The sequence below is a fragment of the Sinocyclocheilus grahami genome, unplaced genomic scaffold, assembly GCF_001515645.1.
Source record: "Sinocyclocheilus grahami isolate Dianchi unplaced genomic scaffold, SAMN03320097.WGS_v1.1 scaffold333.1, whole genome shotgun sequence".
Lineage (NCBI taxonomy): Eukaryota > Metazoa > Chordata > Actinopteri > Cypriniformes > Cyprinidae > Sinocyclocheilus > Sinocyclocheilus grahami.
In genome coordinates, this window is record NW_015505512.1 from 392,268 (window position 1) to 404,344 (window position 12,077).

The following is a 12,077-nucleotide window of genomic DNA, read 5'->3' on the forward strand; positions in this document are numbered from 1 at the left end:
TAAATCAATATATTGTTTTCTCTGAATGAGTGAACAGGATAATTTTGTAGCAAAAACTCTAGTCTACCACATCCAGTTCTCAAAAGTCTTGTGAACAAATGTTCTGTATGTGTCTTATGGCCTTATTTCAGTGACTTATTTTTTTTTGTTTTTCCACTAACCATGCATAAACATTGTTTTCTCAAAAACACAAACATGTACTTTCATGCTGCTCACATATTATTGTAGCCCAGTTTGTGCTGAATACACTGTTGTCAGAATTTAGACATTAATATGTTGTAAAGATACTGAAAAAAAAACAAAAAAAATGTTAGGGCATGTCAAAACTTCTCCAGGGCTCTCTACTGTTTCAAAAACATCACATTCATCACACACACCATTTTCATGCTTTCTTCAATGCAATAGACTGAAGCTGGTCCTATATTGATGATATCATCAGCTAGTTGTAACTCTTAAAGGAGTCAGCATCTTTTACACTAATGTCACACATGACAACACACTGAGCTAAAATTAACTGAACTGTTGAATTTGTATTATCTAACATTAACAAAGATTTTAAAATAATGTCTGTTTATTGTATGTTACTGCATTAACCATTAACATTAACTTTGTGTAAGCTAAAGTGTTACCAAATACATTTGGTAATTAAAAATACGTTTGAAATTAAAGGATATTTTTTTATTTACTAAAATATTAAAAACCCATAATGTGCCGTCACTTGGCAAGCTCCATCATAAGCACACACTTGAAAAAAATTACTTTCCCAATCAATATTTTTGCCTTGTTTTCCGGTGAAAAATCTAAACATCCTTTAATCAACATACATTTACTTGAAATATAATTGTATAAAATATTAAGACTTGTTTTCAGATTCAGATTTTTATTTTATTTATTTTTGTTTTTACTACAAAGCAGAAAAATAGTGATTAAGAATCCTTTTTTTTTTTTTTTTTTTTTTTTTTTTTTTTTACTAAAAAGCAAAAAAATAGTGATTAAAAATCCTTTTTTTTTTTTTTTTTTGTTTTTTCTAAAAAGCAGAAAAAAAGTGATTAAGAATCCTTTTTTTTTTTTTTTTTTTACTAAAAAGCAAAAAAATAGTGATTAAAAATCCTTTTTTTTTTTTTTTTTTTTTGCATTGTGTATGCTATTTCACTTTATGATGACTTTGTGCAACTAAGGTTTTCCACTTTCTCAAACAAGCTGCGGTTGCATACTTTCTTACATATATAGATGTGCTGTGAGAAGATGTGTGGTGGCCATGACTGTTACATCACGGATAGATGCCTTGTTTTCCATGCCCTAATGGATTCTGTCTTTCTAAATTCTGACACACTTAAGCCTATAGAGATTAACAAGACCTCTAAAACATCATCCACTGAGGGAGTCGATGCATTACTGGCTAAAATGGCAAGCCAAGGTTTTTATCCACCTTCACATAGCACTTACCTATTTACGCAAGTAAAAATGAGCATTCATTTGGGATATTGAGAGTGTGGTGTATTGGACCAAGATGTTTTATTCCTCTTGTCAGCTGCCTCATTCGAACAATTGCTCACAAAACCATTCCTGCACTGAATTTAATACAATTTACATAAGAACGGTTTTATGAAGTATGCTCTCTGATGAAATGGCAGGACAGTAAAGTCTTTTGCAAATAACAGCTGATAACATAATCTGATCAGACCAAACCCATTAAGCTGTCATATATCAGAACCATTTGGCTGATAGTTTCCTTTTGTAATTATCCCATTGATTAAAATGTCACGTTTGTTAGAGAATGTGACTTGTAAATTTGAAATGTATGACTCAATTATGTAAAAGAGACTCATCAGTCTGTGGCAGATCACTACTGCCCTCTCTTGCCATTAAAGACAAAAATCCTCCCATGATGCCTGTCCAACTCTATTACCATTAGTAAGATAAACACTGTGGCAAAGCCTTGATAATGAATTAATACGATATGATAAGAAACTCCAGCTTGCAATATCAAGCAGCATAACAAGCTGTTTTGTACAGCTAAAAACAACTATGAATGACACTGGAAGCCTCGCACATTCAAGTTACAAATGGCCACACCTTATCTTACTTTAAAAATAAGGTTGATAGAAATGAACTGAGGTTACAATTCAGTCCTTTTGGCTTTTTTTTCAATTGGAGCTTCCATGGACCTTTTTCTTACTGAACTGGAAGTGAATCTGTTTTCTAAATGCATGTTATACAGTATATGTTGTTTATTGTAAAGAATAAACAACAAAATTGACCTTGGAATGTTTAATCAAAATGAAAACGTCAGACTTCTCTCTGGTGAAATATTCAGGATTTCTCCCAATCATTTAATCCACTTAAAGGGTTAGTTCACCCAAAAATGAAAATTTTGTCATTAATTACTCACCCTCATGTAGTTCCAAACCTGTAAGACCTTTGTTCATCTTCGGAAAACAAATTAAGATATTTTTGATGCATTCTGAGCATACCCTCCCATAGACAGCAAGGATCCTTACATGATCAATGCTCAGAGACGTAGCAATGAGATCTTTAAAAAAATCCATGTGACATTAGTGGTTCAAACATAACTTTATGAAGCTACGTGAATACTTTTTGTGCACAAAGAAAACAAAAATAATAGCTTTATTCAACATTTCATCTCCTCCGCGTCACCCTGTAGGGCCATTTTGGAGAGTATCACATACGTAAACAATGTATGCAACGTTGTATGTACGCGGATACATTGTTTACATTCAGATCAAAGCGTAAACAACGTAAACAGCGTATCCGCGTACGGTGCTGCTGACACAGATAAGCATATGTTGTTTGCGTATGTCATACTCTCCAAAATGGCGCTATAGGGTGACGTGGAGGAGACAAATTGTTGAATAAATTCGTTATTTTTGGTTTCTTTGTGCACAAAAAGTATTCTAGTAGCTTCGTAAAGTTACATGAGTTGAACCACTCATGTCACATGGATTATTTTAACAATCTCCTTGCTATGTTTCTGAGCCTTGATCATGTAAGGATCCTCTGGCTTTCGCGGATCTTCCCATTATAACAAAACTGTAAGGGAAACAGGTCAATTTACCTCAAAGGGAATCATTTAACACTTTATAGGGAATTTGTACAGAATCACTGTTTTACAGCTGATCACTGAGTCGGCCAGCAATTCATTGAACGAGCCGGACAACATCAACTCTGCATGGATATTAATATCCAAAATATAGGGAAAACACTATTTATTAGCACAGTAACAAGATCGGCAGTTTAAGACATTAACTTGTACGCACAAAACACAAGATACTTCTGTTTTCAATATAAATAAGGCTTTATTGGATGAATCTAAGACATATAAACTAATCAAACACAAACATATGCACTCATACATTCACACAATTTGCAGAAAGAGAAAAAGTGGGGAAAGAATGAGTTTAAGAGAATGAAAATCCCAAGTTTATAGCAATATGTGCAATTGCATAGACCTGAATAACCATCAATCATTTAAGTAACCCTCGCATGAGTTTCTCAATGAGGCTAAAATTTATATTAAATGCACCAGTTCAGCTAGAATCTGGAGGTACTTGCATTGCTTGTATACGGGGTTCCCTTGTTCCCTTCCCTACAGGATCTTAAGCCCGATATAAGCCCGGTTTTCAAGTTAACAGGTCGGGCTGTGATCGGGGGAAAATCAGCAAGTGATCGGCGCTCGGCAATCTTTATGTGTGAACGACACACGACGCATCAAATAGGCTCGCTGACGCGTCGCCGACACCTCGCCGATGGCAAACAAATATCTAGCATGCCAAATATCTGGACCGGTCTGCCGACTCGACATCACGTGGTATAAGGTGACGTGAAGAGCCACAGCAAATGAGAGAGCAAGGCATGGGTTGAGGTCACCGGAAGAAAAACAACAGCAGCAACATGGCTTAAAGAAAAGTTTGGAGCAAAATTCTCCATCGAGCAAACAGCTTGCAGCGCTAATTTCTTCCTGACATCCATTTTCAAAAAAACAACACCTGTTTCACGTGTTACGTGTCATTCCCGTTCCAATTCTCGCATGTGTTTTCGTGACAAAATGTGGTTTGTAGAGTCGTTGGGTGAGAGAGTTGTTGTCAGCTCGTGTAGTGTGTGACCCCCTGTTGCGGATAATTTACATAGAGTCACGTAGTGTGAACACCACAACGACTTAAAGACAGACAATCAAGTCATGTAGTCTGAACAGCACAGCGATCTGCCGACGTTTAAAGTCGTGTAGTGTGAACTTGGATTTATTTGCAGAAAGGGGTTTCCCAAGGTTTCTGAATGGCTGGAAGTTCCATAGTCTCTGAAGTGACATCTTGGGAAGCCAGTGGTTGGGCATTGGCTGAAGATGCAGAGTTGTGGGCTCGTTGAAGTTTTGAGGCGGTCACAGACTCGAGGTGAACTCGGAGACATGGCATTGTCTCAAACTTAACTCAGAACACGAAACTCTCAACGGAAAAGAAAAGAAACTAAAGTAAAAGAAAGAAAAGAGTAAAGTTTGACCAGACTAGGTGGCGTTTCTCCTCATGGTTTTAGAGGAGCTGCTGGCATGCACGCCAGAGCACGCTGGAACAGCACTCGAAGAATTCACATGCAAAAAGCAGTGGCAAAAAGCATGGCTAAAAGCCTAATCAAAAAGCAGTGGCTAAAAGTGGCAGCTAAAAGTCGACAAGGCAAAAAGCATAATTTGATGGTGTCCTGAGTATTTAAACTGGGCTGTTGGACACATCCCAAATGGTGTCTTGACCAATTAGACATTGTCTTAGCTCGGGGTGTTGCTTTGTTTCTCCTCTCAATACATAAATCAACATGTTATCTTATCAGTCACATGATCCGAATTTTCCCGCTCTTGCGGAGTATAATTTGGGCATGATTTCTATAACAAGAATATAATACATTTTACTGATTCATAGAAACGTTTAAAGCATGAAAATTCAAACTCATACATACCCAACATGAATATAATCCTATACACAATTCAATAGTTATTCAAAATACATACTCAATAAGTGAATAGGACATGATAGTCAAATGTGTTGGTTACATACATGATATAGAGTTATGCATAGAAGCGATAGTTGTTTTGGTGCATGTATACATGGAAAGGCAGTCTCTCTGCTATTCTGTGAACGTGAGGGTGTGTTCTGTGAGAAGCAGAGGTCAAAAGGGGACTAGAGGGAATCTCAGTCTGGTTCTTGTCTCCTAGATGGGGGGGGGAAGTCAATCTGAAGAAAGTCTTCAGCTCGTGATTTCTATTACAGATTTACATGTGGTGGTCATGCTGTGCATCTCTTTGACCATTAATCTTGGTTACTTGCCCCAAATTTGACAAACTCCTTCCTGAGTTGGGATTATCAATAAGTGTTATTTTGTGTTAATGTTGCAAGCTGGTCTTGCTTCAGACTGGCTGGCGCTAGGATCTGGACAGATTTATGACATTGTCTTGCAGGGCAGGACTTAGGGGGCCGGGGGCCCCTGGGCTTGAGGTTATGTTTGGGCCCTACACACTACAAATGCCCTCAACTAGAACATCATTATGGAGCAACACAAAATACACAAAAATTCAAATATACTTTGAGATTCATATATAGTTCTATTAATATGCAACATGTCCTATAGTCAAAGTTTAGATGTAATATTAAATAGTCATTATAATACAATAAGCAAGATGTGTTCTCTCAGATGAGAGATCAAGACCCTGAAATAACAGGGTTTAAAAAAAAAACCCAGAGATGTATTAGTATTGAAAAAAAACATTGTTATATCTGCTCTTGTTCTCTTATGTCAGGTTCTTATTTAATCAATAAATTCAATCCGAATAAAAAGACATGTTGGCTGTTAACAATCAAATGAAATTACTATTAACAAAATCCATAAATGGATTTTGCATAAATTATGAAAAGTTTAAATATAACATTTAAATGTAGAATAGTACATGACTGCAAAAAATAAGCAACTTTTTCAAATATGAAACAACAGCCAGTAGACTGTCTTAATGAGTGAGTTGAATCAACTGATTCGTTTAAAATGCTGATTCATGTAACTTCCAAATGACTGTACTTATAGCCTGATGGAATCATTTATGGTCCGTGTAACACTGAGAAACAAAACACTGTGTTGCTCAGAGACGGAAAGGTTCTGCTGTTTGTTCTATTTTCTTTCTGATGGAGCAAAATGGAATTTTGTGTCTGAAAGTTCAGTAAGTATAGTTTATTGTACATTTGTGATGGTGCAGCTATTTGGAAAAAAAACAGGACTCTTGTTTGTGTGATAGGTTAAGTCCTATCATAGGCATGTATTATGAAAACAGAAACTCATTAAATGGGTTTTATTTTTTTTTATAATTTTGATGACATTTCTGCCACATGTGTGATGGCAGTGAGACGGGAGAGAGCACTCAAAACTCTTAATTTAGGGGAATATTAATATAATAGAATCATCATCTGTAATGAAATGAGGCGTGAATATTTCACGATTTTATTCATTATCTTTCTATATGTGCGCTCTTTTAGGCTAAAGGCTTAATGACGCTGTTCTAAGTGAGCCATGTGATAAACTAATCTGTGCAGACGCGATCAATACATGCCCTTCTAGCCCAATTGCGTGCACAGTGGTAATGCGGCTAATAATATCCGACTGGCATTTAACTGAACAAATCAAACAAATGTAAACGGGCAAAGGCGGGGCCCCCTTCAAGGCGGGGCCCATGGGCTGCAGCCCACTCAAGCCCAATGGTAAGTCCGGCCATGTTGTCTTGTTATCCTGGGCCTCTTTGTGGAATTTGGCTCTTTGGGTTGTTCTAACACCAATCTGATCAAATCTTAAATTGTCTGATTCACTCTGATAAAATGAAAAGAAAGCATACACGACGTACTGTGTCGCAATATTGGAAATATTTCTGTTTTAAACCATGAAGGCGAGCCAATGGATATCACACAAGCAACATGCAAACTTTGTGCAAGAGTTACACCGGTGAACTTCTTCACCTCAGTCAATTCACCATACAGAAAGTGAAAGTAAAAAAAATCTGACAGAGCTTAACGCTGCATTAACGACACATATTCAACAGCATACATAGACAACGACAGACGAATCTACTTCAACATATGCTGATAATAACGATATATAACTGTCTTAAATTATTCCCTTAATATTTATCTTGTGGCCCATATAGGGAAAAACATGAGAAGAAACTAAATGTGTGTTAAACAGGTTGTTTTTGAAAAATCGGTGCCTGAAATAAAGCTGCTCTTAACTTTCATTGATGACAGCAGTGTTAATCATTTTAATTATAGGCCTTTAATTCATTGTATAAATGAATAGACCTGTTTTTTTTTAATGTTCAGTGTTCAAAATTTAATTGAAGAGTAAGCTAATATCTTTTATTATCCTCACAGCGCATTATGCATTATGCTATAAAATTATTGCGGGGCAAATTAATTGTAATTTAATAATAAAAGTAACCTAATAATAATAATAATAAGCCTAATAATAAGAAGAAAGTAACAGGCCTACAAACATGCAGAGTAAATTCAGAGTAACAAAACTACAGCAGCAACAAGTCTGTGTTGACTGAATATATTTAGCAGATTCTACAGTTAAGATCAAACTTGGAGCACTCTTTTTGATGAGTCCTTTCAATGTTTGAAAACATGTCGTTTTTGAATTCAATCATAAAAATGTCTAAACATTTAATGCATTATTTAATCATAATACCAATAAACTTAATTTAAGTATTTCAATAGTTAAGTATTTAAATAATTAACCCTTCTAGGCTGTTGGTGCAGAGTAACAAAACTACAGCAGCAACAAGTCTGTGTTGACTGAATATATTTAGCAGATTCTACAGTTAAGATCAAACTTGGAGCACTCTTTTTGATGAGTCCTTTCAATGTTTGAAAACATGTCGTTTTTGAATTCAATCATAAAAATGTCTAAACATTTAATGCATTATTTAATCATAATACCAATAAACTTAATTTAAGTATTTCAATAGTTAAGTATTTAAATAATTAACCCTTCTAGGCTGTTGGTGTCTGGGATTATTTGTTTATTTATTTTTTAAATGACATGAGACTTTAAACTTTGTGACTTCCTGCTCTGGCTATACATCATAGTCATTTTGTAATAAATTCAAAAGCAAGTCATTAAAAAAACAAACAAACAAACAACTAGGGAGTGGAAATGGCAATGGAGCTAATGAGTGATCCTCTGCTGCCATCTACTGGATATTAAAGGTAATTTCATGTCATTTTCATCAGTCTTTGTTTTCCACCAGGAGGCAATTTATTTCATGTCATATTCATGAATGAAATGTGAATTTAAATTTAAATTAAAATTTACCTAAATATAGGCTGTATAGACTAATATCTGTTTCCACTAAAAATAGCTAAAAGATGTTCATCTTATCAGCCAAACTGCATACATTTTATTTTATTTGAATTGTTTAAAACAATTGAAACACTATTTGGCCAGTGTTAAAGAATGTGATCAACTCTATTCTAAAATATTTATCTGATAACTATTTTAAACAGTTTTGTTTTTATGGATATTTTTATACATATTCTAAAACATAACAAGGATATTGGATGATTTTTAGCAATACAAATAAATGTATGGCACAAATGGCATTTATAGTCCGTATCTCATATTTCCTTAATGTCTTGTAGCTTTGACAGCGTTAACGTGGAGTCACGTGGATGGGAATATGCATGGAAATGATATGCAGATGAGGTTATGCATAGCAAAACTAGGCGTTGTAAGCTCCTTATATGGTTATTTCGGGGAGGCAATCTTCCCCTGACTGGGATTTATGAAGTAATGTTTGGCAAAATCTAGCTTTTGTGCGTATGTACACTTTTAGGATGAAATCTACGTGGAGTTTTATAAATGAGACCCCTGAATGTGATTGTTTTAACTGCGAAGTGAACTAGCATATATAACAACGTTTTACTTAATGTATCACTAATATACCATTTATTAGTGTGTACAAAATGTACAAAGGTCTATTTTTGGAGGGTACTGCCTTAGTACTGTATAGCAGTGACTGTCATTATTGAAAAGAGGTACTTTAACACTCTTCTAAATACAGTAACAACATGAGGGTGAGTAAATAATGCCAGGATCCTCCTTTTGGGTTGACTATTCTGATTATTCTTGGTTCATTTCTATTTATTTGTTCCATCCATCCGGCTGGTCCCAACTCCTATACCTCAGACATCTCAAATGCGTTATTGAAGTTTCATCTGTGTGTAATGCTGTGCTAGGGTGTTCTGAATTAACAAGTTTTGTCAGATGAAGTGAACATGCTTGGGGAACAGGGAGCAGTGAGCACTGCGTAGGGACCATTTTAATCAGAATGCAGCTCAGTTCATGGTGCTCTCTCTTAAAGAGCTGATCATCTGAATCAGAGCAAGGACCGGACCTGGGAACCACTGCTTTAATGGTACAATTTGCTTAAGTAACATGAAGAAATGTATATTGCTCTGTCATGGAAGACACAATCTTCCATTGGTTGGTTAAACAGATAGTCCCACCTCAGACTCACACCATTGGTTGACCAAGTGTTGCTGTGTTAAACTGGCATTTAAACAGTGTTTCATAGTTTAAATCAGTATATGGATTGCTTATAGTTATCTCTACGCATTAAGCTTGGATAAGAGAAGGTATTTTAACATGACACACAACTAGAAAATGTTTTCCTGTTCCTCAAGAAATTAACTGAAATTTGAAACATGAAAATAAAATGAGTACGGATCTGCTACCTTACCTCTGTTCTCTGTACTAATTAAGTAATAAGTACATAAGAATACACTGAGTACATTCAAATTAGCAGTCATAAACCACAAATAATTCTATGCTGCCTTACCATGTTCAGATAAACAGCATTTCGTTCATGAGACCTTAATAAACGATAGATAAATCCAAGTTTATTCCAACTCGCCTGTATTTCATATAAAACTGTCCATCAAAAGTATTAATCCATCAGAATATAGCCGCATAACACACAGCAGACATGCAAGTGCACACACATACTGGCAGCAGAGTCCTGCACCTGTGCTCTGTGTTTGCAATGAAAGGGGGTTAGAGACTGACATGAGGGCCTCTGGGCCGGTGGTACAAAACCAGGACCAGTCCCAAGATGCAAATCAGCCCCCAGACCGAGTTTTGGAGCATGTAAGTCAGAGTCAGGGGAGAGGTGTTGTGTGACGGGCTGAATCTCAGCCGAAGAAGGTCTCATGCCTCACCTAACCCATTTATTCTCTCTGGCTGACTTTATGCAGTCTATTCATTGTCCTGACACACCTAAGCATAGTAATCTATATAATAATTAATGCAGTGATTGATGTACGATACTTATATTGTTAAAATCATTGCAGATCTCTTCACTTTTTGTTGGTGTATGTTCAAATGAAACAGTGTCAATTTAGAATGAAGAAAATAGTGATTATACTTTACTTGGAAGCAGATGTAATTTTTTATGGTTCAAGAACACAACGGTAAAAGCAAAATGCAAAATTTAAACAAGGATAACGTTTTAACATCATTTTTTAATGACTTTGCTTTTTAAATTGCCTTGTCTAATTAATAATAATAATAATAATCAATTTAAGCCATTTAAAATGGTCATAACATAATGTTATATAGCTATTGTTGTTAATGTTATGATTTTTTATCAGGAAAAAACACCCACCAAAACAGCTTTGATCCTGTGAGGACAGAAGAATCTAGAAAACACAGTCTAATTCACCATCAGGGACCGAGTCCAGAAAGCATCTCAAAAAAGATCCTCCCTCCTATCAACAATTGTCATTCCTCCTAGCCTCACAATGTTTATAAAGGCGACTCCACAATCTGACCCGCATCTTATAGCGAAAATCATCTGTAAGAAGGTAAGAAGCATGCTTTTCCTTGTCTTCTCTATCTTTTTAATCATGATTATGTTGTAAATATTAATAGCCCTAAATATTGTTGAATGTCTTTTCGTAATGTCATTTTGCAGGTACCAATAACTTTTCTCATGAAAAAGTCAGGATGATCTTGCCGTCATATTGGTTTTAGAACATCTTTAAATATTAGAGACAAACTTATTTAAGTTTAATTTTGAATTTTTATTGTACATTTTGTTGTTTTGGGTAGTTTCTGGATTAGGTTTTTAACATTGTTTAAGCTTTAAAGTTTACATATGTTTTCTGTGTGTCTTTTTCACTACAAACTATTAACAAAGAATGCAGTTTTGTAAATTTTACCAGTTTATATATAAAAAAAAAACTTCAATATAAAGGTAAAGGTAAGAAAACTGTAGTACAGTGGCCAGTTAAAACAGAAACCTATAAAAAAATTAATTGACAACTGGCACCAATTCTTTGGTGCAAAAACAGACCTAACTACCTTTTCTATAAGTGAACAAACTATATCAAATCAAGTGACCATTATTATACAGAGCTGAAAGAGAAATTGTTTAATAGTGTTGATTCTAGGAAGCCTCCTAATCGTCCTCAGCACATGTGCTCCCACTGGAGAGAGTTTAGCCTAAAGGCAGAGAGACAGAGTAGGTCAGGGACATGCTCTGGGTCACAAGGGCCCTTCTGTGTCCCAGGTGGACCAGAGGTACAGAGAAAAGCATGACAAGAACACATGAAGCTTACTGTCCCTTCAGATTTAACAGGGTGGTGCTTCCCATAAGCTCTGATATAAAGGAGACAGATAAACCACAGAAGTTCACACATTATGTTAGACACATCTTGTAGTAGCTTCAGTAGTTGGAAAGAAAATCATTTTTAAAGATGGATAGTTCTTCAGAATTCTAAATTCTGATTAAACAAGCTGCTCAAGATGTAAAATGCGGATTGAATGCTGATTCACACCTGTGATCGCACATTCTACAGGGAGATGTTGTGACACGTTTTTTGCGCCATATGTGTAAATTAATGTTACAAACAGGGTTTAAAGTTCTCCGGCACCGTGCCAGATTCTCCGGCGTGCAGCGTTTGGCAGCGGAAAAAATAGTCCTACATTTTAAAAAAACAAAACAAAAAAAAACTTGTTGATATCACTTTCGAGTA